This window comes from Paramisgurnus dabryanus, chromosome 8 (genome assembly GCF_030506205.2).
Source record: "Paramisgurnus dabryanus chromosome 8, PD_genome_1.1, whole genome shotgun sequence".
Lineage (NCBI taxonomy): Eukaryota > Metazoa > Chordata > Actinopteri > Cypriniformes > Cobitidae > Paramisgurnus > Paramisgurnus dabryanus.
In genome coordinates this window covers 34,163,055-34,190,822 of record NC_133344.1, presented here as the reverse complement: position 1 = coordinate 34,190,822, position 27,768 = coordinate 34,163,055, and the positions used below count along the sequence as shown (strand labels likewise).

General features: G+C 40.7%; 1 protein-coding gene across 9 annotated transcripts in view; it reads left to right on the top strand.

Moving 5' to 3' along the window:
- The first annotated feature begins 3,237 nt into the window (after positions 1–3,237).
- Positions 3,238–27,768, top strand: part of tenm4 (teneurin transmembrane protein 4) — a 268,749-nt gene continuing 244,218 nt past the window's right edge. For all 9 annotated transcript variants that reach the window (XM_065281625.1, XM_065281626.1, XM_065281624.1 and 6 more), the window contains exon 1: positions 3,238–3,458. The gene's annotated coding sequence lies outside the window, so the exon portion shown is untranslated. The remainder of the gene's footprint in view (positions 3,459–27,768) is intronic.

Below are 27,768 nucleotides of genomic sequence, written 5' to 3'. Positions count from 1 at the left end.
TGGCCCGGCGGTTTTACATGTGAAAGAATATTTAACTTTTCACTCAGCCACTCTCAGGCTGGGAGCAGCAAGAAGCTTTAAGCTTGGCCTGAGATTAGCTTTCAGAGGATAATGTGGTGAATTGAACCCCACACATACCACCTCCTGGCCTTTCTCTTGTTCTCAGGGCAACCAAACATACTTGGAGGGATAGAGACCCTTGACCATTCTTTTAAACCTTGCAGAGAAGCAGGGCAGAAAAGAAGAGTTTTCATATATAGCTTTGGAAGCAGGCCTTAAATGACTTGACCGAACAAAGGAATAGTGAGGTAGAAAAACACAAAGGTTGTGTTCTGTATTAACCCACACATTTCAGATGTCAGAGGTTTGGCCAGAATATGTTGCAAAAATGAGATTTCCTTCCCAAACTCACTTGCATTGAAGTAGACTTTAAACACTGTCAGAGCATTTAAGTGATCTGTATATTAATCACTACTTGTTGGTGTTCTTTTGTATTCAGTTTTCTATTGGTAGATATAAGAGTAACAATTTTATTCATACATGCACTGTCAAAAAAATAAAAAGTTGAAACATGGTCCCAAGCAGTCAATGGGGCAGTACCCTTTAGATTCTTATATGTACCATTTAGGTATAAATAAGTATACATTAATATCTTTAATATGCACTTTTTGGTACCAATATGTACCTCCTGAGGTTCTAACAATGATCTCTTTAGGTGCAAAGGTTTACTTTAAAAAAAGTTGTAACTAGGGGCCATTTTTAGATCATTTTCCTGACACTATGATGAATTATTTTAATATGATGTGTTATATTTTGTGTTTGATAATTGTCTTGTTTTCTATTTATTTATTTTCAATTCTATGTTTTTGGTTCAGAATTTAAAGGGGACATATCATGAAAATCTTAATGTTAAAGTGTTATAATTTGGTCCCCAGTGCTTGTATCAACCTAGAAATGTGAAAAAGATCAACCCAGTAACTTAGTTTTGGTAAATCATTCTCTGCAAGCATGTGAAAAATTAGGTCATTGAAATTTGGCTCCCCTGTGATGTCAGAAGGGGATAATACCGCCCCTTAATCTGCACTATCCAACCACAGCACTGCCATTTAGTGCAGAGATCAGCTCATTTGCATTTTAAAGGACACACACAAATATGGCATTTTTGCCCACACTTACAAAGTGGTAATTTTAACATCTTATAATAAATTATCTATATGGTATTTTGAGCTAGAACTTCATATACGAACTCTGGGGACACCAAAGATTTTTGACATCTTAGAAAAGTCTTGTGAAATGTCCCTTTTGATGTTTTTGCCTCTTCTGTTTTACAATGCACAATCATGAAAATAATTGTGAAAATGAATTGAATTATGGGAACTATAATATATATTAAAGTTATCAATTCTGTTTTTGTTCATCTTGCACACTACCATGTTTTTGGAAACTGTACAATGATAATATCTCTTTTTGCAGGCATGTCATCTGTATTTTCTAAAAAAGTTGCATGCAGTGCAAAAGATCATGGGTTTGAACCCCAGGGAAAACTTATAACGGTAAACAATAATGTGCTGTAAGTATGCCAAATGCGTAAATGTACACATAAAATAATTTATTAATTGAGTACAATATATATATATTTCAATCAACTGTCTGATTCATTTCAATTCAATTAAAGGGGCCATGTCACAAGACTTTTCTAAGATGTGAAATAAATCTTTGGTGTCCCCAGTGTACATATTTGAAGTTTAAGCTCAAAATATCATATAGATAATTTATTATAACATTTTAAATTGACACTTTGTAGGTGTGAGCAAAATGTTGCCATTTTGGGTGTGTCCTTTAAAATGCAAATGAGCTGATCTCTGCACTAAATGCACGTGGTTGGATAGTGCAGATTAAAGGGTGGTATTATTATAATAAGAGCTCCTTATGACATCATAAGGAGAGCCATTTTTCAATGACCTATTTTTTCACATGCTTGCAGAGAATGGTTAACAAAAACTAAGTTACTGGGTTGATCTTTTTCACATTTTCTCGGTTCATAGAAGCACTGGGGACCCAATTATAGCACTTAAACATGGAAAAAGTCAAATTTTCATGCCATGGCCCCTTTAAATTCTATAGCTTTTTTACAATTTTACAATGTTGCAAAGCACTGTTACAGAAAACACACTGCAGAACAAACAGTACTGAAATAAAGAGAAGAGAAGAAAAATAGTAGAAAAAAATTGAAATACAACATGGTATGGACAGAACCAACGGCTTGGTTAAATGTACAGTATGTTGCGTAGTTGTTGCCCATTCATGGAGTGAAACCCAGCATTTTTAGTGTATTTAAAGCGAAAAACAACAATGACAAATATTTATCATTCTTATTTATTTATTTCATGATTGCTTTTTCTTTACCATGTACACTGATCATCCATAACATTATGACAACCTGCCCGATATTGCGTAAGTCCCCCTTTTGCCACCAAAACAGCCCTGACCTGTCGAGGCATGGAAGCCTAGACCTTTCTATCAGAACCAGCATTCACCTTTTCAGCAATTTCAGTTACAGACATCTCGTCTGTTGGATCAGACCACACAGGCCAGCCTTTGCTCCCCATGTGCATCAATGAGCCTTGGCCGCCCATGACCCTGTCGCCGGTTCACAGTTTTTCTTCCTTAGACCACTTTTGATAGGTACTAACCACTGCAGAATGGGAACACCCCACAAGAGCTGCAGTTTTGGAGATGCTCTGACCCAGTCATCCAGCAACCAAAATTAGGCCCTTGTCCAACGTCCCTCAGATTCTTACGTTTACCCATGTTTCCTGCATCTAAAACATCAACTTTGAGGATAAGTCAATGTGTTAGAAGCAGGAAAGCGTAAGGATCTGAGCTTTTTCTGATATAAAGGAGTCCATGCCTCTGCGGGTCGGCACTGATTTATTCGCAAAAGGGGACCTACACAATATTAGGCAGGTGTTCATAATGTTATGGCTTATCGGTGTATATATGTGTCTTTAGGAAACAGAAGAACATAACTTAATTTGTGTTTTTATTGATTACCCTTATTTTTTCTGTGTAAATGTAGCCTATAAACTTATGCTGTGCCAGTGACCCAGGCTTCGCGCCCACAACACGCACACGCACCCCCCCATTCAACCCCCCTCCCGTCTGCGCACATGGTACGCGCCGACTGATGGTGGAACCCGCTTGTCATTCCTCGGCATTCCCTTCAGCGCGCGCACGGATGCAGCACTACACGACTGCAGCAAAACACACGGCTCGTATCATCCACGCGTGAAACGCTGCCCATTGGACATTTCTCCTGCTTTTGATTTTCCAAACGGGACATGATAATGACGAGAGAGCTACATTAACAGCCAAACATCTCTTAAACACCACACTGGTTTAAAGGACACATTTCTAACCTCCGATACGCTGGATAGACGCCTTCCTTTCCAGAAATGGTGAGTTGCTTTATCGGGGAAAAGTGCGTGTTGGTGCACAAACAACTGGACCGTGATGCAGCACAGGGTGATGTGTTTGGCACGGGATGTGCGCGAGGATGCTTAATACGATTACGCGCAACCTCGTATTTTATTTAATACGGAGCGTGTTGTAAACTGTGGATGTGGATGGACCGCGTAAAGAGGGTTTGGCTGCGCACTGTTACCTTATAAAACCATAAATTATTGCTCGGGAATAAATTATTAATGTGGTTGTATGTGTATTGAACAATTCGGGCTTTCTCTAATCTGTCAAATAGAAGTTTATCCGCATTAACTGACGCGTTTTGTCTTTTTGCTGCTGAACAGTAAACGCGTGTTAACGGGACGAGCGCGTACCTGCTTACCGCCGCATGTTTCACTACGATCATTCAGCGATGCTACAGGGATGCGTGACTGTAGTTAAACGATACAGACAATAATAGCGTTTCACTTTTTTAGGTGGTACTTCGCCGTTATTTCTTCTGGATAGAGGGCTGAGGTACTGCGTTTCCACAACCCTGCAGTATTAACAAATGGGATTTTACAGCCTGTTTTAGTGCACCCACCAAACATTTCGGGTGTAAAGATTTGTTGGGCGGGTGTGATGGGAATTTAGTGCTCACTATGATGTTGGATTTTTACTGGCAAATTGAACATATTTGCGCACTCCCTGCTGATGGGATGTGTAACATAACAGGGTTACTGTAGTTGATCAGTTACATTGTCATTTATTTTGTATTGCTACAGGTTTTGAATAGTTGTATTTGTCAGGCAAACACACATATAACGGTTTTGATTCAGGTTTCGTTTATGTTAAGAATTAATGTTGTAGACTTCGGATGTATACACAGCCAAATTAAGCGATTTGAAGCAAAATGCACACAGTAACACACGTGCACACAAATACAGTCTGGTATTTCCAAACAGAACAGTTTTATGCATTACTGGTCCCCAAATGAATTGTGATTTATTAGATAACAACAACAGGTTTTAAGCAAAAAAAAAAAAGAGAGAGAATTTTTGTTTAGATTTATTAAACAATAAATTATATATTTGGAAATTGTCTGGCAAGCTTTGTTGAACATGCCCATGTGATGAACTACATTTTGGTTGCCCTGGGCTGTGGACACCTGTGTGAATCTTTGTCAAGTGACTTTATACATCTACAAGAAATAAAATTGGGACCGGTTGGTTAAATTAATGGTAAAATGTCTCTGTGTTTTCTTTTTAGATTTGCAAATAATATGACACTTTTTATTTGTGATCTTATGCAATGCAGGCATTTAAGCCCAATTTAAAACATTAGACACCAACAAGGGAAATAACCAGAGCTCAACAATAATGCAATTATAATGAAATCTAAACATTTAGAAATTTTGTTTGAATTCCAGTTTTACATTTTTTAAGTAAATAGGTAGCAAGTAACTCTCAGTGGTTGTACAAGTGTGCATCCGTTAAGGATAAATGTAAGTTCTTGTCTAGGGTGTCACATATTGACACTAAATAAGTTTGAAGTTGATGGATTCCTGTGGGCTTGACCTTTTGAGGACAGTCCAGTATTCTCCTGCTTGTTATGGTTGAAGTTGATTAGGACTGGGATGGCCACCGCAAGCGATTTCAATGAAAAGTACAGCCTACACAAGTCTCCTATTGTTCACCCTTGCATTGAGAAAGAATAAAGTAGGCAAATTTCTCTTGTTCTAGTCATTTCATATTTTATATATGCATTTTTCTTTCACTTAGAAGATGTGAACTTGTTTTTATAAAGTACTGCAAATAGACTATACTTACACAGACAATACTTTTTGCCTATGTGTGTATAAGAGGTGTGAATCAGCAGGGACCTGGTTATAGAATATGATATTGATATATTAAATTCGCAGATGCATTTTTATGTTAAGTGCATATTAAGGCTACACAATACATTGAAGTAGTGTCAATGGGGCAATATGCACGTTTCAATATTTCGCAATAACTGAATGATTTTAATACTTCCAAAGGTTATGTATAATAAGTATATTAAGTAAAGAGGGATCAGAAAGAATATTCACTTGTTAAATATATTTTAATAAGTTCAGATATATTTTACAAACATAAAGCATTATCGTAGTGCATCTTTTAGTAAGTTACATATAGACATATAGTCTAGTGCATAAAGACTCTTTTACTGTTTGTACACAATGATGACGTGGCAACGTATGCGCGCATTTTGGCTAAGGAAGTATGGCAAGAATCAACAGTGAAGCAACACAGACAGAGAAAATTATATTTTAAAAAGTTAACTTTATCAACTTTTCAACACAGTTACCAGATCCGTGTACTGTAGTGGAGTGGATAGAAGACGTTAGCAGTTGGCCAAATATGAAGTTGCTAGATACATATATACGTATATTAGTATATTATATTAGTGCAACCAAACGCAACAACCAGACGTTTTGATGCTGAGAAACCATTTTAATAAACTTTCTTAGTTGCTAACACATTAGAACCAATGGGGAATAACACCACTTCTGTTGCCAAAATGCGTGCGCAAGCTATTTGATCATGTGGGCTGTAAAAGGGTCTATAAATATATATAAACTTACCTATTTAAATCTTTTACTCACTTGTTTTTCTTTCATCTGCATTGGATGTTGGTGCTTTATATTCTCAGCACGCTCTGTATTATGGATGAATTGAATAGAACCAGAGCTTGTATTTCTGTGAAAAAAATGAAAACTCAGCCAGTATATGTTGTGAGGTATAAAAGTCCACATGGTATATTTATTATACAGTTAAATTAGATGTCTTGAAAGCGTACATGATTTACATTATTTCCAGTAAGTTTGCCAAAATTCCTTCGTTCAGTTGATCTAAGGGCTTCCCCTGTGGTTGTAGTTTCATTTCATAAACCACTATGTTGTTTGAAGTCATCCAAAGAACCACAACGAGACGAAACAATGATAGAAGCAAACCAATGAATTGCTCAGGCTCCCCAGTGAATCTTCTAGTATGTATAGGGAGTCTCTTGTGTAATAAGGCTTCATAGCTGAGCTGCTGAGAATATAGACTTCATTGGAAGGTGTGTGGTGAAGTGTTGCTCATTGTTCCTCTGTTGCACCTTCCTTCTTATTAAGGAGCCCCGAATTGCACCCCTGCCATGACTCTTTATCCCTGCAGTGCTGCACTCATCTGATCTCTGTCTTCACAAGCCTCTCGTGCGGTGAAGTTTTTTTTTTACCGTTCAGCCACTGCCCAGGAACATATCGTGATACACCATTAGTCCAAAAGAAGAGTTGGACTACCCATGCATTAAGGTTTGCGTGGTTTAACAAGTTTAATCCTTTCTCATTTGTCTTAAAGGAGATGTTTTTAGATTATCGATATTAAAAAGCTTTTCGGCCCTGGCTGGGTCAGAAGGTCTTTCTGTGTGGCATTTCCATGTTCTCGCTGTGACAACATGGGTTTACAACTCTTGTGTCCTTTCACAGTCCAAAAACTTGCAAGCTAGGTGAATTGGAGATGTCACAATTTTCCTTCTCCCAACGAGTGTGTAGATCAACAAAATTTTGTGAAGATTAACCGGCTTTTGCCATGAATATATTCAGAGATGCTGGAATTGCTTTAAGAATAAATAAATAAATATGATTTTCCTATCCCATCTTAATATGGAAACACAAGCGCTAAGCCAGCTGTTGATTGATTTCTGCTAAACGTGTAAACTCGGTGGTGCTATCAAAACATTGCTGTGTTTGTTTTAGCATTGCAAACAGCTACAGGAGCATCATTGGCTCACCAATGGTGTGGGTTTAAGGGCGGGAACTCTCGTTTTGTCTGACCAATAGATTCAAAGAGAAACTTTATGAATTCAGTCATGTTTGATGACGCAGTTTGCAAAGAAATTGTTTCTGGAAAAGCCTACCCAGTCTCATATAGATATACATGGCACAAAGTGTGAAAACATTCACTTAAAACGGCACATCTTTTTTTTCGTTTTATGTATTGGTTTCTTAATTTTTTTCTGTTTTTTAAACCACATTTTCCCTTGGGTTTGGGGTTAGATTTGAGATTTGCTTTAGGATTTTATTTGATATATAGGTTTCTCCATGTTTTGTCAGTTTTTAGGCCATGGTCGCTTGGAGTTGGGGTTAGAATTGGGGTTTGGGTTAGGATGTCATTTTATGTAACAAAAAGTTGTTCCAAACCCAAGCGACAATGGTAAAAAAATAGAAAAAAATTTGAGAAACCAATGACACAAAACGACAAAAGAGATGCGCCGTTTTAAGTGAACGGGAACGACTGGCGTATCATATGTATTGCACGATTTTTCACACTTCGTGCTATTTATACGCATCTCCATGAGACTGGATTCGGAAAAGCATGAAATCCAAGATGGCGAGTCACTATCTCTGGATAACTTTTGATTCGCTATGTTGGTGTCGTTTACATTATATGCACTTATGCGCTGATTGCCAACAAAACACATTTGATGCAGTTTTACTTACCGCCTGCAACTCATGACCCGTTTGGGACCGCACCATTTCAACAAAATCCAGCGTTAAACAAACACGAACAAATAACTTCGCTGCTACCCTGGATAACCAAACTATATCCATTGTTTTCATAAGGCTGGCTTACTTGGAACGCTGAACAAGGCTTTCTTCTCCTTATATCCAAAAACAAATGTCTTCTTTTGTTTCATTGTTGAGATTAAAATACAAAGCTGTAACATAAAGTAATACCTGTGACTTCTACTCGAAGGATTCTCACTCTGATAGACGTGTGGGCGTGCTTTTTCCGGAGGGAAGTGCCCATAAAAGGAATATGGGGTCACTAATGGCGCTTTTCCATTGCATAGTACCCCACGGTTTTGGTTTGTGTCGTGTCAGCTTACTTTTGGGGGGTTTTCCACTGGGTGCAGTTGTACCCAATACTTTTTTTAGTACCACCTCGGTTGGGGTTCCAAGCTACCCGAGCTGATACCAAAACGTGATGCGAAAACACTGTAGATCACTGATTGGTCTGAGAGAATCTTCACTGCGTCATGGCTATAATGTAAAAGATTAGCTTTACCTTCATGCTAGCTCGCGCTGTCTCGAGTAAACCTGTTGTCATTTGTGCTTTGCTGTAAGTTGCCTAACTCTCTTTTAGCGATGAAAAACCTCATCATCATCATCATCATCATTTTTAGTTTATTTGAGCATCTAATTACATTAAATCAACATAATAACAAATTTCATTACAATACAATACAATGTGGCAGCACATTCGCGACATGCACATCCGCATATATGCTTAAATATGATGTCACCGTTAAAAATGCCTAACTGCTTTTTTTGACACTTTGCATTTGTTTAGCAAATTACAGCTCTTAAACCTAGTAATAAGTCAGAATGCATGAAATAGCATTAAACCGCCCCTTTAAATTAACTTCAGCATGTTCAGACAGTATGTGTGCTGTTTTAACACCAGTATAGAGGTTTCTATGAAAGCATTAAAGGAATAAAGAACATAGGAAGGTGACATGATAATATATTGTTACTAGGGGATTGCAATATACTGGTTTTGGCAATTATCATGATATTAAAATAAGAAAATATTCATATCATGTTAAATAAATCAAACCCAAAAACAGAGCTTATCTCATCTGCTTGCCGAGAAAGGGTTAACAGCACTGCTGGCAATATTGAGTTTTAAGGCATTTAGCTAACTTGGGTATAATCTTACTGATTATGCTTATCTTTGGTAAGGCTTTTTTAAGGCATTTTAAGTTGTACATCTTCATTTCATGCAGCACATGCCCAAAACCTGTAGTGATGTGACCTGTTTTGCAAATGGAGCAATTGGTCGACATTACCATTATCGTGTTTTTTTGGGGGGGGGGGGGGTCTGATACTGTGACAGCCCTTATTGGTAATTGGTACCATGCAAATATTTAAATTTTAACCAAGTTTTAACTTTAAATTGTGAAATTCCCATCAAAACTACATGTAATGTAAGGTATGTTGTAATAAACTGTAATCGGTGTAGTGTTTCCATAAGATAAAGCTCATGTTCAGTACATTGCTTGATAGTGAATTTTATTTTATTTTTTGTGGTGTGGGGGAAAAGTGTATACGTGCAAAACCAGATCAATGAACTGCATTAAAGCAGTGACCCACTGGGTGCTCAGTCCATTTGGGATCAATGGGAAAGTTGTGTGACCCTCTGTGGCTCTTTTGCTGCTTATACAATTAGGGTTTTATTGTATGTCAATTTATAGCGTTGTAAATACCACCCACTCCCTCATTATGCATGTGTTTTCACCAAGATTAAAAGCATGACTTACACCTAACCAGTTTGTCCCAATAGTCAGTTTGCAAAATAAATAAATGCATAGAATTGTGAGAATTTAGTTTTTAATCCTGGATTTGTTTTCGACAGCGGGAACATTGGAAAAAGTCTTGCATTGTATGTTTGCTTAATTTGTGCGTGATTAACAAAGAAGAAACCTTCAAACTAAATATATGTTGGTATGTTAATAAATATATTTTATACTTAAATAAATATTTCTGTGCAAATACGAAACTAACGTTTGACATGTTATCTTGCATATCAGTGGTATATTGCAAAATTAATTCAACCTTGATGGACATGCTTTGATAGCTTAATATTCATTTTTACTCCAGTTGTGATAATTGATGAATTATTTAACACTTTTCCCGAAATTCTGTGAAGACAAGCTTATGCTACAAGTGGTAGCAGTCGGAAGGTCTTACGCATAACAATAGTTTTCCGCTCCTGTTTGTTTAAACAGCGTTACACTCGACAGCAAGAGTAAATCCTACAGTACATGAAGCTCATTGTCATGATCACTTGTTTAGGGAGGGATCCGCTAATGTTTGTTACGCTCAAGCGACTGCTTTGTCCCCATCAGACAGCATATACATCATTGTCACTCGATACAGTTCACGCATTAGCTCGACTTCACGAACGCGTTCACCTTCTCAACACGAGCGCTATTAATGTGATGATGAGTGCATAGGGTGCAGGGCGGGGGGGTGTTTGCTTGCCCGGAGCATTGGTTTAGTTGAAGCTGCGCCCTGTCATGCTGTGATTTATCGCACGTACAGTACGGCTAATGGCAGCCTGTCGAGATAACGGCGTTTTATTGGACTTGAAAGTTGGAAGAGGGGTGAAAATACCGTAATTCTCTTCATTTCCAAAATCACTCAACGGTGACTGGTCAACCGAACCGCTTGGATTTGCTGAATGAGGGAATTTTCTCACTCTTTCTCTTGTGAAACTTGGTTAATCTTGAGAAAATTCTCTTTGAAAAGACGGATTGTCGGTGCGGCCGAGCAGCTGTCGGGGCTTTGCGGCGTTGCGTTTTAAATGTGAAGTGTAGCTTGTGTTTTTATGAAATGTGATTCTGGCTTTTCTCTTGACGACTGTTTTTTCACACAGTTGGAGGAAAGAAAAGCTTTTTCTTCACTCCAGTGGGCCTGGACATTGTGTATTCTGAAAGTGGTATCAGGGATAACAGCTGCCACATTTACATTCAAATGACTTTTAAGATATCCTGCTTCATAGTCTGGGCACCTATTCCCATGCAATTTCAGCAGGTATACTCCCCCCGATCTAGCTATTTTACACAAAGAACGAAATAAGTTTTGCTGCAATTTCAGATTTTAAACAAAACATCTATTTTCCAAGGTTTTAATTTTTTCCCAGTGAATGGGGAAGGCACAGTTTCTCGTAAACCCATAGAAATAAAAAATCACAGATGAGATCTCACAATTGTTTCTCCTGGACGGTCACAATTATGGTACACGGAGGACAAATGGAGACTTTAGTTTTGGGTTCCTGCTTCTCAGATTTTTCTTTTGAGAAAATACAACCTTAAGTGATCTCCTGTAAAGTTTTCAGAGATCTTTGTGTTTGGATTTGATGTGATGTCAAGTCTGCAAAATGTCAGATATTTAAGTTTAAATTTAAACATTTCTCATCAGATTCTTCAGAGATCAAGTTGGCCGATTGATTTCATCCACATTAATTTATAGCCAGCATACTTTTAAGGGCTGTTCACATTATAATGATAACTATATTAGCGTCTACATCACCGGACTTTAACAATAACTTTATGCTAGTTTGCTCACGAGGTGCTATACTCTTCAAATTTTTTTTTTATTGTTATGTCATTATGTTATGACATGTTGTCACATGTCATTAAATGTATAATATGCTGTTCTTGTTGCATTTACAGCGGCTACAACCAGCAGATTTCTCAAAACACTGCGTTTTGCGTATCTCTACAGTAGTTTGTGTAATCTAATATTTACCTTTTGGTATAGTCAGTGTAGTAGAATAAAATCATTATGAAGTCAATTTCCCTGCAACTGCAACAGCGCTGGACACCTGAAGTAATTTTACGTAAAGTCGTTTAAGTAATAATCATTTGTGAAAAAATCACTCAGCGAGTGATCCCAACGATATTGTTCCCTGTATCTTTATCATTGTAGTTGTGGTGTGAACTCCGCCATTCTCTTAAAAAAAGATTTTTAAAACTATATTTTTATAGTTATAATGTGAACGACTCTAATTAAAGGGCTAGTTCAACCCCAAATGAAAATTCTGTCATTTACTCGTGTTGCTCTAAACTTGAGTATGGGTTTCATTATTCCTTTGAAGACAAAAGAAGATAATTTAATAAATTATGGAAAGCACACAGTTGGCAGTAACCATTGACTTGACTGGTACTATTGAAGTCAATGAATACTGTCGACTGTGTGCTTGCCATCATTTATCAAAATATCATATTTTGTGTTCAACATAATAAAGAAACTCAAACATGTGAAGAACAACATGAGAGCAGGGCCGGCACTATCCCGCCCCTTCAGATCATGATTAATGTTGAATGGGATTTTAATGATAAAATGTGCTATTTAAAAATCACATTTGCCTAGTGTATTTTCTTGCTCAAACTGATTTTGCCAAGTGGTTGATGTCCTCAGGGCAACATTATATTGTGTTGACCCAAGGACAACATTTTTCTAAATAAAACCTAAACCCACCCCAAACCCAAACCCTAACCATAAACAAACCCTAAAAGTAGAGGGACATGATGAAAAAGTGAAAAACAATGGTCTAGAAGCAGCTAATCCTGGTTGTAAGCTTAAACTTAAAACAAACTGTAAACTTATTTCTGAAATCTGATTGGTTGATTGAAAAATCAGGAGAGCCGTATTTTCTTTATAAAGCAAATAATAAGCTAAAATAGCAATATTTTAGTTAAGGACGGTCAGTCTTTAAGGCAAGGTCGAATTTTGACTGGTCGCTTACCTAAGCGTGCTCCCCACCCTAATAACGTTACGTTAAATTTCTTGCACTACGAAAAGCAAACACAAAGGCTAAGAACAATCCTTAATTTCAAGGTTGTACTGTATATTGATTTAACTAATTTCACTACAGACATTCGAATATGGATTTAAAAGAAAGAAACTACAGCATCTGCCACTCGGGGTCTGAGCTCCAAATAAGCAGTCAGTGTTGCCAACTATTTTCAATGGAAAGTAGCTAAAGCTTGCTTGGAAAGTCGCTAAATGTCGCCGATTACGTCATTGCGTCATTTGCATAACAGTGACGTCATCACGTCGCATTTGCATTCTTACTACATTGGCTTACTACATTATTTCACATTTCTCTTTCTCTCTGAACTGTCAAAAATTTCATTTTAAAACACGTGAATGCTTGAAAATGTTTTCTCGTTGTTTATCTGCTTATGTTCTCATAAAACGAAATGTGTGTATGTTGATGTTTATATGGCCAAACAGTCCAGTTTCAAAACATACACTGATAAATGATGGGAAACGTTGTTTTGTAGGTAAATAGCCCATTAACGCGTCAGCTCCAAACAGTTTGTCTGTTCTAAATGTGCTGCTGCTCAGCTCCCTCAAGTAAATTTTTTTTTATGTACAGTGATTCATTTTATTCAAAGACCATTTTACATTTACATCTCGCCATTAATGTAAGCCATCGCGGGATCCGCCTGCTCCGGCTTCCCGCATGCATGATTATGCCGTCTGGACGCGGATAGATAACCACTTCTCCTGCCCTGACTGCAGCTGAGAGAGACTCTGCTCTGCTGCGCGAGGACTAGACCGCCTGTGAATGCTTTGGGACGGGGGTGGAGCCCACAGAAGCAGCGGTAGCTGCTCATTGAGAAGAGTGAATGTCAAGTAAAAAGTCTCCAAAAGTCTCCAACAACGCCAGAAAAAGTCGCTAGATTTGTCGCTAGTCGCTTTTTTGAAAATAAGTCGTTAAAGGGGTCTGAAAAGTCGCTAAATCTAGCGACAAAGTCGCCAAGTTGGCAACACTGTAAGCAGTGTTGTGCTAATATGTAGGTATGCGTTTTTGTTGTTATTTCAGATGCCCCCTCGTCAGCGCTCAGCTGGTGCCGGCACTGCATGATGTCAATAAAACAGTTTTTTGACTAAACTCCGCCCACAGGAATACGTCAGTCGCCAGCTGAGCTAACGGCAAGCTAAGCTGCTATCGAATCACAACACATTTAAAAAGCTACACAATCAGAACTCGATACGTATTTCTGAAGGAGCAACTTCATAGAACAAGACAGACATCAGCCCGGACAATGAAAACAGCGCTATACAGATAAGTAAATTGTGTGAAAAATAACGCGTTTTTTTACACGTGAAACAAAGCTTCAAAAACACAGAAAGAACGGGACCTTTAAGAGTTCAAACGCAAAAGCCGCTAAATGCCACCTTCCCTAATCTGTAGTTGATTTTCTTCATTTTTACATTCTGACTTTCACCATTTGCAGTGTTTCTTGTTGCATCTTTAGTGATTTTGCACCTGTTTACTATGACTTAACCAAAGAGGTGAATATTTTTAGAAGGGATGTATTTGGCCAAAAAAGCTTACGTACTCCTGTAGAGCTCAGTGGTAGAGCATTGCGTTAGCAGCCAAAAGGTCATAGGCTCGAACCCAGGGAACACACATGGTGATAAAAATGTATGTGTTGTAATGCAATGTAAGTCGCTTTGGATAAAAGCTAAAGGCATAAATGTAAAATGCACTTGGAGGGTTTCGCATCAAACGACAATCAAATTTGTTAAATACCAGTGAAATTTGTCAAAATAAGGCATTGAAAATAATTGCAATAATTTCAATTACTGCCCAATAACCTTTTTACTGCTATTAAAGAGAAATTACTAAACATTAACAAAGAGCCTGATAAAAATGCTACTTTGCAAGAAAACATGTCAGACTACAGCATTGCCCTATTCAGCAATGCCCTTATTAACTTCTGGAAACAACGGCAATGACAATGTTTTTATGCGCCACCTGGTGGATATTCTGTGAAGCGAAACACATTAAGGGAAAATGGAAAGTAGACCCCCCGAAAGCACTTGCAGAATGCTGCGAGACTCTGTGAGACGAATTGGCGAATGCCGCGGGAGAAAACGCCCGTTTTTAAAGGCCACATCTGTAGCCTGACCTTATGAGAAACATATTTTACGAGTTGCCTAATTCGTATGAATTCATACTAAGTGAATTGTGCAAAAACGTACGATTCTCGTAAAAACAACAACAACAAAACCGAACCCCTAACCTCGTACCTAACCCCAACGTCACAGGGGTCAAGGAAAATCATACAAAAACTTACAAATGTGGTCGTATGAATTAATATGAATTAGCCAATTCTTGTGAGATAGCGTTTGCACTTGCAATTGTCTCATATCTATTTTTCACTCTTACACTATCTCTAAAATATTATGGTGCTGCATGATGCCATAGAAAATAAAAACATTTTTTGGCTGTATATTACCTCTATAGGTTTTTAAAGTGTTAAAAAGGTTCTTTATACCATAAAAAGTTAAGATAGACATGACTCTTTTAAGTACTTTTAACCAAAAATGGTTCTTCTATTGAATCTTTTGCACCACCTTTATTTGTAAAAGTGTAAGAAATAAAAACATCTGAGACAGTCAATGCATAAATTAAACTGACAAGACTGAAAGGCCAACATCTGAGCAATAGAATTGCGTTCTGGGAATGAGCCGAGTTGTGTATTTGTGCGTTGTGCATTCGCTCTCATCGCTGAATACAGATGACTGCGATTTTGAAAAATAGCGGTTGAAATAATTAAACAAATGATGAGCTCGCTTCGCTTGACATGCCAATGAAATAGCGCCTTTGAATCTCGGGTAATTAATCAATTACTGGCGATTTGCCATTATCAGTGGTGCAATGCCAAAGTGAGGTCAGATTTGAGGTTCCTCCATTTATCCTTGTACCGTGGCATTGTCTGTATGGCTTGAGCATGCTAATGCACCTCGTGGCCTGTAAACGACCTTATTACTCATCGCAGGAAAGAATACGATTCACATGGTTGTGTTTAATACAAACTGTTTTTCTTTGTTAGCCAATTGGTTGAATAGGTAGGTGATGAATGCTCTCTGTATAGTTGGGTTTTGATAAGAGTCAACCGTCGCCTTTTTGACCTCTAAACCTTTTGTGCCCAAAACATCTGCCTTTTACAATGATATGGGGTTACTGGCCCCCATGTGGTCACATCTCATCTGTGGTGGTTTAGGTCTTTACCTAAAGAGAAAATGGAAGCAGTTTTTCAGTTCAGTCTGTTGCTGAAAGTTTCTAGTGTATTTTGTGTGGTTGCTCTATAACTTTCTGCTCCTTAGTCATAACTTATTACCTGCAAGTCCTATAACCTAGAAAAGCAACGGCAGATCTCTTCTCAATAAGCTTTGAGGTATCACTCATGTCTGTAGCATAATCGATTCAGAAGCGCCAAAGTTTCTTATGTGGGATTAAGGGTTTGTTAAAATCGCAAGCACTAAGTATTATCAATAGTAATAGTGATTCTTGCCTCAGCAACCAACATTAATGAACACCTTTGTGTCCTATTGATTTATTTTCTCTTCACCGAAAGGCTAGCGTGACATTGCTGTCGAATAGGTGTCTTTTCTTTTGGAGAATCTCTTCAGCCGTATCGGGCAGAATCTGTTCTTGAACCGGACTTCAGGAGTGGGCTTTGTGTGAAAGGAGGGGGGCTTAATATGTGCACTTGAGCCCCTTTCCAAAGAGGATGGAGGTTTATGTTACCTTTCTTGCAGGGAGGAAAACAGTGCGTCCATTGTGTCCTGCGTTTCACGCTACACATGTAACAATTTCTATGATGACTCGCATAAGTCGCTGAAAGCTAATCACAATCTACTTGCACGAGACTCGGATTTCAGCTTTTGTCACAGGAGTTTAATTTACTGCCACAGACTTTATACGCCCCTCATATATTTCTGCTCAGGTATCTGGAATCGCACCTTTGAAAGCCGGCCATTTGTCTGCAATAATTCATAGATCTTATAAGGTGTTTTTTTGTCAGAAAATGAGTTACTTTTTTATAGTTGTAAGGAGTTTTACGTGCGCTTGGCAATTATTATAGCTAGTCTCCTGGACTTAAATAGGAAATGCAGGAGGTTTTATAAGATGTTTGAGGTTTTTACAGGCTTAAATCTTGTTAGTGTCTAATATAAAAGCCAGTCTCTGAATCTAGACACAGTTAATTACATTGGACGGACATTTAATGTGTTGCATCCGGAGTAACTGATGCTTGCAATGCTTTAGCTGAAAAATGTGCTAGTTTTGCAGTTTTTTTTATATAAACATGTAACTTGGTATTTTCTGTGGGTACTGCAGGTTCAAGCCCAGCCTATCATGCGTTTTACTCCTATTCTCCCTTTATCGTACCGATCGTATTTCTTGCTCTTTAATACATACAAAGCTACAATTTAGTTGTTGGTGCATATTCTTAAACGCAGTAAGCTACGATACTCAAGCAATCAACATGTGTTTAAGATATTATATTTTAAAAAGTATACTGTATGTGACCTTGGACTACAAAAACTGTCATAAGGGTCTTTTATTAATCTTTTCATCATTTAAAAACTGAATAAATAAGCTTTCTATTGATGTACGGTTTGTGAGGATAGGACAATATTTGGCTGAGATACAACCACAGTATCTAAAATCTAAATATTAAAAAATTGCCTTTAAAGTCCTTAGAAACACCTATGCTACATGTGTTAGTGACAAAAATTGTTTGGCAAGATGAGAAATTAAAAGCATACATCAGGTTTATTTCAATGCACACAGTGTATTATGTTAATTTTATTCAATAAAAAATACATTTGCACCATTTTTATGAAAGTTAAGACTGAATGGACCTGAAAATGTCAAACGGGGTAACCGCCAATTGTGCCAAAGAATGAGAAATATTAAATATTTTATCCACCTTGATGGCATGTAAGTGTAATCATAAAAAAGAATCATTTTAAAATATATAATTTTATTAGTTATTTCTAAATGTAAATGTTAATGCGTTTTTGTCATATTTGTCCTGACATATGCTGAAAACAGCTCTGTTTTCTAAATAATCTTTAACAAATGATGTAAAAATGTATGTAAAAAAAATCATATTACACTAAACTATATGATTATATTTTATTCCACATTTTTTATAAATATATATTTATATTTTCATTAAAATCTTAGTTACACAGAATGGTTACACCACATGGTTGCATTTTTTGCAATTATCCCCCAATTATTCTTTCAAAATGAAATGAAACGTCTCGGTTACGGATGTAACCCTCGTTCCCTGAAGGAGGGAACGGAGACGTCACGTCGTGACCGACGAATTGGGAACTCGCTTAGAGAGACCAATCTGCTTCGAATACTACTAAAACGCCAATGAACTTGGCATTGAGATATTTGCATAATGCTGGCGCCGCCCCGCCAGGTGCATATATAAGCAGCAGGTGCAAATAGGGAAATTAGCTTCTTTTTCGCTGAGAAAGCCGGAAAGTGTGACCGGCCGTAACAGCAGGTGGCAGCACCTGTGGCGACGGGACGTGACGTCTCCGTTCCCTCCTTCAGGGAACGAGGGTTACATCCGTAACCGAGACGTTCCCTTTCAGTCGGTCACTACGACGTCACGTCGTGACCGACGAATTGGGAATCCCTACCAAAACGCCACTAGGGGCTGACCTCTTCCAGTGTCTGCGTAAAAGCCCTCCGGTTCCACTTAAGGAGGAGGAGGTAGGTTTTAAGGCAGAAGGCCGGGCACTAGTTGTTCCTTTAACCCCACAGAAGTGCCAGCGACTGGGAAGCGCCCTACCTGAGCGGGATAGGAACGCTGCGGAAGCCACCGCCCCTCTTAAGGGCTAATGGTGGGCGAAAGTCAACCATAGTTGAGGTAAAAATGACAGCCGTGGCTGTGTAAGCAAAGCAGTGCTCTGCTAAGGGAAACGTGGGCTGGTAGGATTAACCCCACGGAATAATACTCACAAAGGAACCCGTTGGGACACAATGTGGAGCCCAAGCCAAACACGTAGGTTCATAAGAATACAGCTAGTGAAAAGGCTGACAGCCAATGCTCCGCAACAAAGGCTGCCAAGGCAGCGGAGGAAGAGCAATTCAAACCATTACGCATTTTTGCTCTGATGGCCTTCCATACTGAAACTCAATTAGGAGCCTCAGTCGGAGGCTGCAAGCCGACTTGCGAGTCTGCTCTCCGTGCCCTCCCTGGTGAGGAAAGAACACGAGAGGATACAGGCTCGATACGAACACTGTAAAATCTAATGAACGTATTAGGTGTCGCCCAACCAGCAGCTCTGCAGATGTCTGTTAGCGAGGAACCACGAGCTAAAGCCCAAGATGAGGCAACGCTCCGTGTGGAGTGCGCTCTCAAATTAAAGGGGCAAGGAATACCCTGAAGATTATAAGCCAGGGCGATAGTATCAACTATCCAATGAGACATCCTCTGCTAGTGACAGCTTTCCCTTTCTGCTGGCCACCATAACAAACAAGAGCTGGTCTGAGGTCCTGAGGCTTTGCGTGCGAACCACGTAGAGTCGCAGTGCGCGTACGGGGCACAACAAAGCCATGGTTGGGTCTGCGTCCTCCGGGGGCAGCGCTTGCAAGCTCACCACCTATCTCTGAAGGGAGTGGTGGAAACTTTGGGCACGTAGCCTGGTCTGGGTCTCAGTGAGACAGCAGGACCAAACTAAAAGCACAAAACGTCAACAGAGAATGCATGTAAATCCCCTACTCTCTTCATGGAGGCCAATGCTATCAGGGTCAGAGTTTTCATTGATAAAAACATCAGACTCGTAGACTGCAAAGGCTCAAAAGGGAGACCTGAAGGCTTCAGCACCATGGACAGGTCTCAGGAAAAGAGGGAGGCCGCGAGGGGTTTAGCCTGCGAGCGCCTCTTAAAATGTAATAATTAAATCATGCTGGCCAACTGATCTGCCGTTGATAAGTGAGTGATGAGCAGAAATAGCGGCGATATCAACTTAAATGGCGGAGGGACAGCCTACCATCTAACCTATGTTAAAGACATAAAAGCACAATGTTAATGGGCATTCTCTGGGGTCCTCGCGTTGCGAAGAGCACCGGGTGACAAAAAAGGTTTCATTAAGCGCGTAAGCCCGTCTTGTGGACGGTGCTCGAACCGCGTCGATGGTGTTAGATACCGCTTGCGATAAATCACCTAAACCTTGCGCGCGCTCAACGACCATACATGGAGATCGCACAGGTCGGGCGCGAGTGCCAATGTGCCCCTTCCTTAAGAAAGAAAGTCCTTCCTCAGGGGAATCCGCCAGGGAGGGCTGTCGCGAGGAGCATTAACTATGAAAACCAATTCTTGGTCGTCCAGTACGGACGATTAATAAAGGCTCTCCTCGTCCTGCATGACTTTGCACAGTGTCTGCGCAATAAAGCTCACTGGAAGGAATGCGTATTTACGCACCCCCCGCGGCCAGCTGTGTGCCAACGCATCCACGCCGAGGCTGCCCTCGGTTAGTGAATAAAATAGGCGACAATGGGTATCGTCCAGCGACGCAAACAGATCTATCTACGCACAACCGAACTTCTTCCAAATTAGCTGGACCGTCTGGGGGTGGAGTCGCCATTCACCGGGGGCGCAGCTCGGGAAGCGCGTCTGCCGCTGTACTGAGCGAACCCGGGATGTAAATGGCACGAAGGGACCTCAGATGCTTCTGACTCCAAAGGAGGAGATGACGAGCGAGATGCGACAGGTGACGAGAGCGCAAAACCGCCTTAACGGTAAATAACGCAACAGTCGCAATGTTATTGGTGTCGGCTAATACATCCTTCCCTCGCATCTCCAAAGCGGAGCGTACAAGTCCCAGATATACAGCGCACCGCTCGCGGCAGTTGGGGTGCTATGCACACCCCTGAGACTGCAAGCCCGTCATACGTGGCTGATCGTCCCGTGCTGAGGGCATTGCAATATACAGAATGCCAGGAGACCCCTCAGGGGCATATCTTCAATCGGAAATGCCGGGTCTACCACGGGGAAAAATTTAAATGACACGCAGGTGCAATGTTTACACGGTGTATGTCGGTGTGCCACGCTCTCCTCGAGACTCGATCGTAAGCCAACGCTGAAGCGGTCTCATATGAAGCAGCTCGGGCGGCGTCACAGCCGCAGCATGCTGTCATATGTCCAGGAGCTTCTGAAATTGTTTCAGAGGGACCGCGTACTTCCCTCGAATTAAACCGAGGCAAGTCAGAACTGACTGGATGCGCGCTCTTGTTAAACACGCCAGTTAGTCGATCGAGTCTTATTTCCATACTGAGAAAAAGGATCCTCTGCACGGGGCAAAGTTGCTCTTTCCCAGTCGACCTGAAGACTTAAACGAGCGAGATGCCGAAGCATTAACTCTCTGTGTTCGCGCACGTCTGCCAAGAACGGGCTATTATAAGTCGACGTAGAAAAAAGCAGAATGCGAACAACGCTCTCTCTCTGACATTTTAATGCCGTGACTAGCACATGGAGACACGGAGAGAGAGAGACAGCTCGAATGGTGTACTTGGTATTAATATGCCCACCCCACGACGCAGAGCGAAAAAACGGTCTAAAGCGAGGGGAGATGGACACAATAAAGTACACGTCTTACAGGTCTAAGGCTGCAAACCGATCTGAATATTGAAATACGAGCCTCGGCGTTATCATCCAAAAAGAACACCTTCGTAGAGCCGGTGCGTAAATCAAATCGATCGTAACCCGCCGCGTATTTTGGGTACTATGAGATAAAGGCTGGAAAAACCCTATCATCATCATCATCTCGGTAAGAGGGACCGGCTCGAACATCCTTCGCCAACAGGATATCGACTTTTGCACGCAGTACATGTGCATCGGATGCTTTCACCACAGTGAAACGAAAGCCCGAATTTGGGGTGTGCCGGATTCGTAACCGAGGCGGATCGTGCGTAAAACCCAACGAAACGGGCTGGGAACTGAAGCCAAGCACCCAGGCACCGTAAGAGGAGAAATAACGACACTACCGAAGTACCCGCGGTGGGGCAGCGAAGCGAGACAGGTGGGACTGCCGGTGCGTCTGCTGTGACAGCATAAACATCTACAGTATGTGTGTGTGTGACACTGACCTGAGCCCGCTGAGGGTAACGGTCGTCTGGTCTCCTCTACGGAGAGCGCAGACTCCGATGAGGGTGCTGGTGGTCCGGTCTCCTCAGCGGAGAGCTCGGACTCCTCAGGTCACCCGCTGGCGATAGAGGAGAGGTAGGGGAGCTGGTGTGAACCCGCTCACGGCTCTCTCGATCCTCCGGAGACTTAGAGAGGGAAGAGGAATGCACTCTTATGTGTGGTTAAGTGGGTACCGGCCGAACAGCCGGTGGAACATATGCAAACCAAGGATTTTCCACCCGACCCTCTATCGGGGGAAGGAGCTCCATCTCCTGAAGAGTGATCCTCTGCCAATCCGGGTCGCCCTTCACTGGCCACTTAAACTCCCGAATTTCACGGGAAGCGGCTAAGCGGGCGGGGCGAGCTGCTGACGACCGGTTCCCCTGCGCTGCCGAGATGGGGTCCGAGGAGGGGAACGGAGGTGGTCGCCGCAGGACGCCGACGGCGAGAGGCAGACTGAGGAGCCGGCGTGGTGGACCAAGGGCAGCTCTCTTCCGCCGGGGCATGACCTAGGAGATCGCCTCAGTCTGCGCAGCGGAGCTGTACGACTCCCCTGGCTCGCCGAAGAGGCCGGTCTGTGAGACAGGAGCATTCAAGTTGTTCTCGTCCGTCATGTCAGCCAGACACAGCCAAAGGTGGCAATCTTGAAACACTGAGGTGGACATCGCACGACTGAAGGTCGCGGCCTCCCTGGTAAATCCTTGGTGAGCCTGCAGCAACGTTATTACGTGCAGGGCTGAAGCCGCCTCTCCGGCATGCCTGATGGGCAGCGTCCGTAACCGGACGACTGTCTACAAACACGGGAGGGAAGGGTTGGGTGGTCCCTCCAGGAACGCATCCCGCTCCACTGAAGGGGTCCCCGCCCTTAGCGGCTCCGTTGGTGAGGGAGGTGAGGGGTGAAAGCTGAACGGCCGGACGGCCGCAAATCACGTCAGCTCTTCGTGCCGTCGGGGAAGAAAGGCACAGGAGGAGAGGACCGAGAGGCCCGAGCAGCTCCGAAGTACCAATCATGTGGGCGGGACGGTTCGGGCGGAGAGGGGTTAACCTTTCCAACTCTACCGTCTCCGCCGCTCGAGCGGGCACGGCCGCCATCTCCGGAACGACTCTGCCTCGGAGGAAAAATGGACACCCCTCTGATGCTGCAGAAGTGACGGGACCAGAAGGAGGTCCAATGGATTCGGCAGACATCGTAGAACACGACTCTGCAGTCTCCACCGGAGCCTCGACCGGCTGAGGATGAGAAGGCCGGTAGGTGGAGGACGCATCCTCCGTCCTACTCAGCGTAGTGACGCGAAGGGTGCCCTGCGAGCGCTTGACAGCCGCACCATGGCGGCGTCAGCACTGCAAAGGCGCAGACAGCGTTCCCGTAGAAACGACAGTCGTCTCCGCAATCCAAGAGGGTTATGCTCTCACAGAGAGAACAGAAACTCTCCACGAACGCAGCCCCGGAGTGCTCGATGCCTGAGCACGAAGACAGCGCTCGTGACCGTCACTGGAACCCTTATACTTCTCGCATCCAAGATCGCACGGACGAAAAGCTATCCTGAAAAGGACGCTGATCTCCGCATATACGAGAGAGTGGCTGCCTTTAACAAGGCACAAAGCTCTCTCGTATCACTCTTTTAGGGAAATTCACTCAGATGCTTAGTTGATGAGCGCACAGGAAGGCAACGCACACACTAAACTCAAAACAATAAACAGATGTAGAGCCGTGGAATAAGCGAAGCGTCCGCTGTGATACTGCTAGTTCAACCAACTTCAGCAATCAAATCCCAACAGAGTAAAGTAGCTTCTCAGTAGCAGATACTGCCGGCTTTCTAAGCGATAAAAAGCTAATTTCCCTATTTGCACCTGCTGCTTATATATGCACCTGGCGGGGCGGCGCCAGCATTATGCAAATATCTCAATGCCAAGTTCATTGGTGTTTTAGTAGTATTCGAAGCAGATTGGTCTCTCTAAGCGAGTTCCCAATTCGTCGGTCACGACGTGACGTCATAGTGACCGACTGAAAGGGAACCAGAAATTTTAGACTTGGTCCTCAAAAAAGAGAATGTATGCAAGTAATCTGCAAATTTATTTTGAAATTTTAACCCTTTTACATTTAATTAAACCATACGGACAGAAAAAAAATGACGTCACGTCATTGACCCAAATACATTTATATATATATTTACGGTAGGAAATTTACAAAATAAATATCTTTACTTAATATCCTAATGATTTTCGGCATAAAATCTATAATTTTGACCCATACAATGTATTGTTGGATATTGGCAAATGGCTATTGCTACAAATATACCCGTGCGACTTATCACTGCTTTTGTGGTCCAGTGTCACATATTGAAAATTGCTTGCTTTTATGTAATAATGCATCCTTCATTTATCGTTTTCTCTGGTGAAATACAACATTTAGCCTGTTTATTTGTTAAACATGTGCACAGTGTGCAATTTTGTTTGTCTAATGTTTAAAATTGTGTACGTCTTTTATTTCTATGTGCAATGTAAACATCTATATGATGTAACCAAAGCACAGCTTTCCAGAAGTTCAGATTGCATCATTAAATAAAGAAGCGACACATTATGTTTTCATTATCCTGCGCGATTTACTAATTCGGGTGAGAGGCGCTGAACTCCAGTGGCCATGCTGTAACCTCAGCTCTAGAGAACAGGAATATTAAAACTGTGACTAAGCTCGGGTCGCTGATGAAACTCACTCCATCCTGTGGCATACAGTATCTTCCCCCTCCTTCAATAAAAAGACTCCAGGGATGAGTATGTATCCGAGCGAAAGGAAAAGACACAGAGAGAGAGAGAGACAAATAAGAAGCTTTGGAAAGAGAACAAAGTGATGTGTAAATAATAAGATGTCCTTATGCTGGTTACACTGCATGGGTACTTATTCTGGCAGACTTCACATCTTTACCTCTATCAGACAAACGTAGTGCCGCCTAAAATTTTCTGCCTGTACGGGTTCCTCTCTTTAGATTAGGCTCCCTAGTGGCGTTTCATCATGTGGCACATAATCTTATGCAAGATGGTGAAATGGCAGTTAATTTGCAGGTAATTAGGCCCTAGTGATTTGCCATTGAAAGGACAGCGTATAACTGAAGTCTACGTTTAAATGTCATAGAGGCTGTGGCACTCTTTGCATTAGGTATGTTTTTATCGGAAGAATTGCTACGTAATGAGCCATTAATCACTGAAAGTCACGTAATATTACTTTAGATACAGTACATTAGACGTACAGTAATTTCTGGCCGATTAAACAGAATTGTCTCATTGATGTGCTGTATTTCACATTGAAACTTTGTGATGGTTCACCTTTATGTTAAAGATGAAGTGTGCGTACCAGAACACTCATCCAACGTGCTGTCGATTAGTTGAATGGATCACACCGTCCCAAATTCACGCTATTGATTTGATGTTGGAAAGGTCCACAGAGTGATGTTTTGAAAGATCGACAGTTTTATACTTTTCAGTACCGATCGAACAAATAGATTTCTGTTACAGCTTTCTTTGCATATTAAGTTGGGATATGAGAAAGTATTTTACCATGTAAAAACATGATTTTTAACCAATTTGGCTGACAATTTATCTGAAACGATCTACAGTGCATTCAAGCCTGACAGTGTGATCTTGCGTGAAGCGGAGGATATTGTATCACAATGAGTGCGTTTACATGCACAGTCTTACGCCAATTATGCTTCGTGTAAAACTGTTAACGCCATGTAAACGCGTAAAACTGTTTTCTTTAATCGCGGAAAGCTCATAAACGGCGTAAGCAAAAACCGATCGGCACAGGTAGTTTTTTGCTCATTACGCAAATTTCGCGTGGCATGTAAACACCTTAACCGGCTTTCTCCCAGTTTTGTCCATGTGCGCATGTCTCCGCGTGTGAAAGATAAACGTCACACGCAGAAGTAAGCGCAAAGTAACGCATAAAAGTCTCCGCTTGACTAAAGCAGTTGGCAGAGAAACTGTGAAAATAGAAGCTCATGTTACATTTACAGGTTCTGTAGAGACGAGAAGAGATACAACAATATAGCTTAAGACAGATATGCCGTCTACTTTTTGATCGGCTATTATGTACTATAGGTGGTGACGTCACTGCCTGCGAGAAAACTGATAATTCTCCAAGTCCCATGTAAACGCATTTGTCTGCTTAGCCGGCTTATTGATTTGCATGTAAACGCATGAAAACAGTTTTCTATAATAAGCAGATTTTTGATAGTTATCCGCTTATTCTGTGCATGTAAACGTACTCAATGAAGGGTCTTATTTCGTGATAACAACCTGTGCATTACACCGCTTAATACATGGCTATTTACCTCATAAGTAAAGTGAGAAACATTAAATATTGATTTGAAATATTTGATTTGCTCATTTATATCGAATGCAGACCTTCCAAGAGTAAAAATCCATTTATATTGGATTTTAAGATTATACGTACAAATGTCACGAACACACTATTTGGTTTAATTTGTAAATATAATGTCATATGTGTTATTAAAAGACATATTTATTTTGAACTTTGTGTAATATTGTAACGTGCTGTAACGTGGGCTGCTTTACACAAAGCGAGAGATGTGAGAATCCATGTGCAAGAGGTTTTATTAGAAAATCCCAGAAGGGCAAGCAAACAAATCAAATCAGGGTAATCCAAAAGAGTTATCCAAAACAGGCACAGGTCAAAATCCAAAATATCCAAAACAAGACAGGACTAAAAATACTAAACAGACAGGGACAGAATCAGGAAACAGGACACAAAACTATAGACGCTTTTTAATGCAGCTTTTTACACATTCATACAATTCTTTGCCGGGAATGATCAGATTTTACCGGTTTTATACTGAACAAACAGGAATAGGGAAGTGAAGCATGACATGACCAGAATACAAAATAAAAAAGACTGAAAACAGAACAGGATATCAAAATAAAAGTCCTAAACACAAAACAAAACAGAACACAAGACAGAACCTTTACAAATATTAAACTGTACATGTCAAAATGATTAGCAGCATCCGGGTTACCGTTTGTTATTAGTTTTATTAGTTATCAGTTATTTCTTGGAATGAGTCGACTGGCCAATCAGAATCGAGCATTTTAGAGTGCCGTGTAACTCTTTCTAATGGCACTTAACTCTTTCCCTGCCATTGACGAGTTATCTTGTCAATTTAGAGAAAACATTTGCATAAAAGAATGTGTTCCTGATTAATTTTTATGTTAATCTGTAATTCCATGATTATCCACTAGATACCCAATGTATAAAAAAACTGAAGCAATTTTTTTACTAATTTTAAACTCTGTATGTTTTGATAATCATTCTGAATCTGATCTCTAACTAAATTCCTTCACAAAAATGCAATTATTTCAGCTTTTTGCTAACAATTTTTTTTTTTTTAAGAAAAATACCCATATTTAAAAGTTTATAAGCAGAGAAAAAAATATAGATTGGATGAAATGTTTTTTTTTTCCCATTTTTTTTTTTAAAGCAAAGGTTCTGTTCTTTCATTTGATATATTTGTATGTTTATATATTTTTAGAAGAATTTTTTTCTGGAAGGCATTTTGTGAAACTTTTGTGAAAATCACAAAAAATGCTGATTGGCAACTTAAAAAAAAAGAAAAAGTCTGGCAGCGAATGAGTTCTGAATAACCTTTTTTTTTCAGTGTGGCAAATTAAGGTTCTTTAGGTTATAAGGTAATAAATAAATCAGCCCTTCCAGAAAAACGCTGAGTTTTTTTGTGATTGTTGCGGGCAAAAATCCTTGATCTTGCG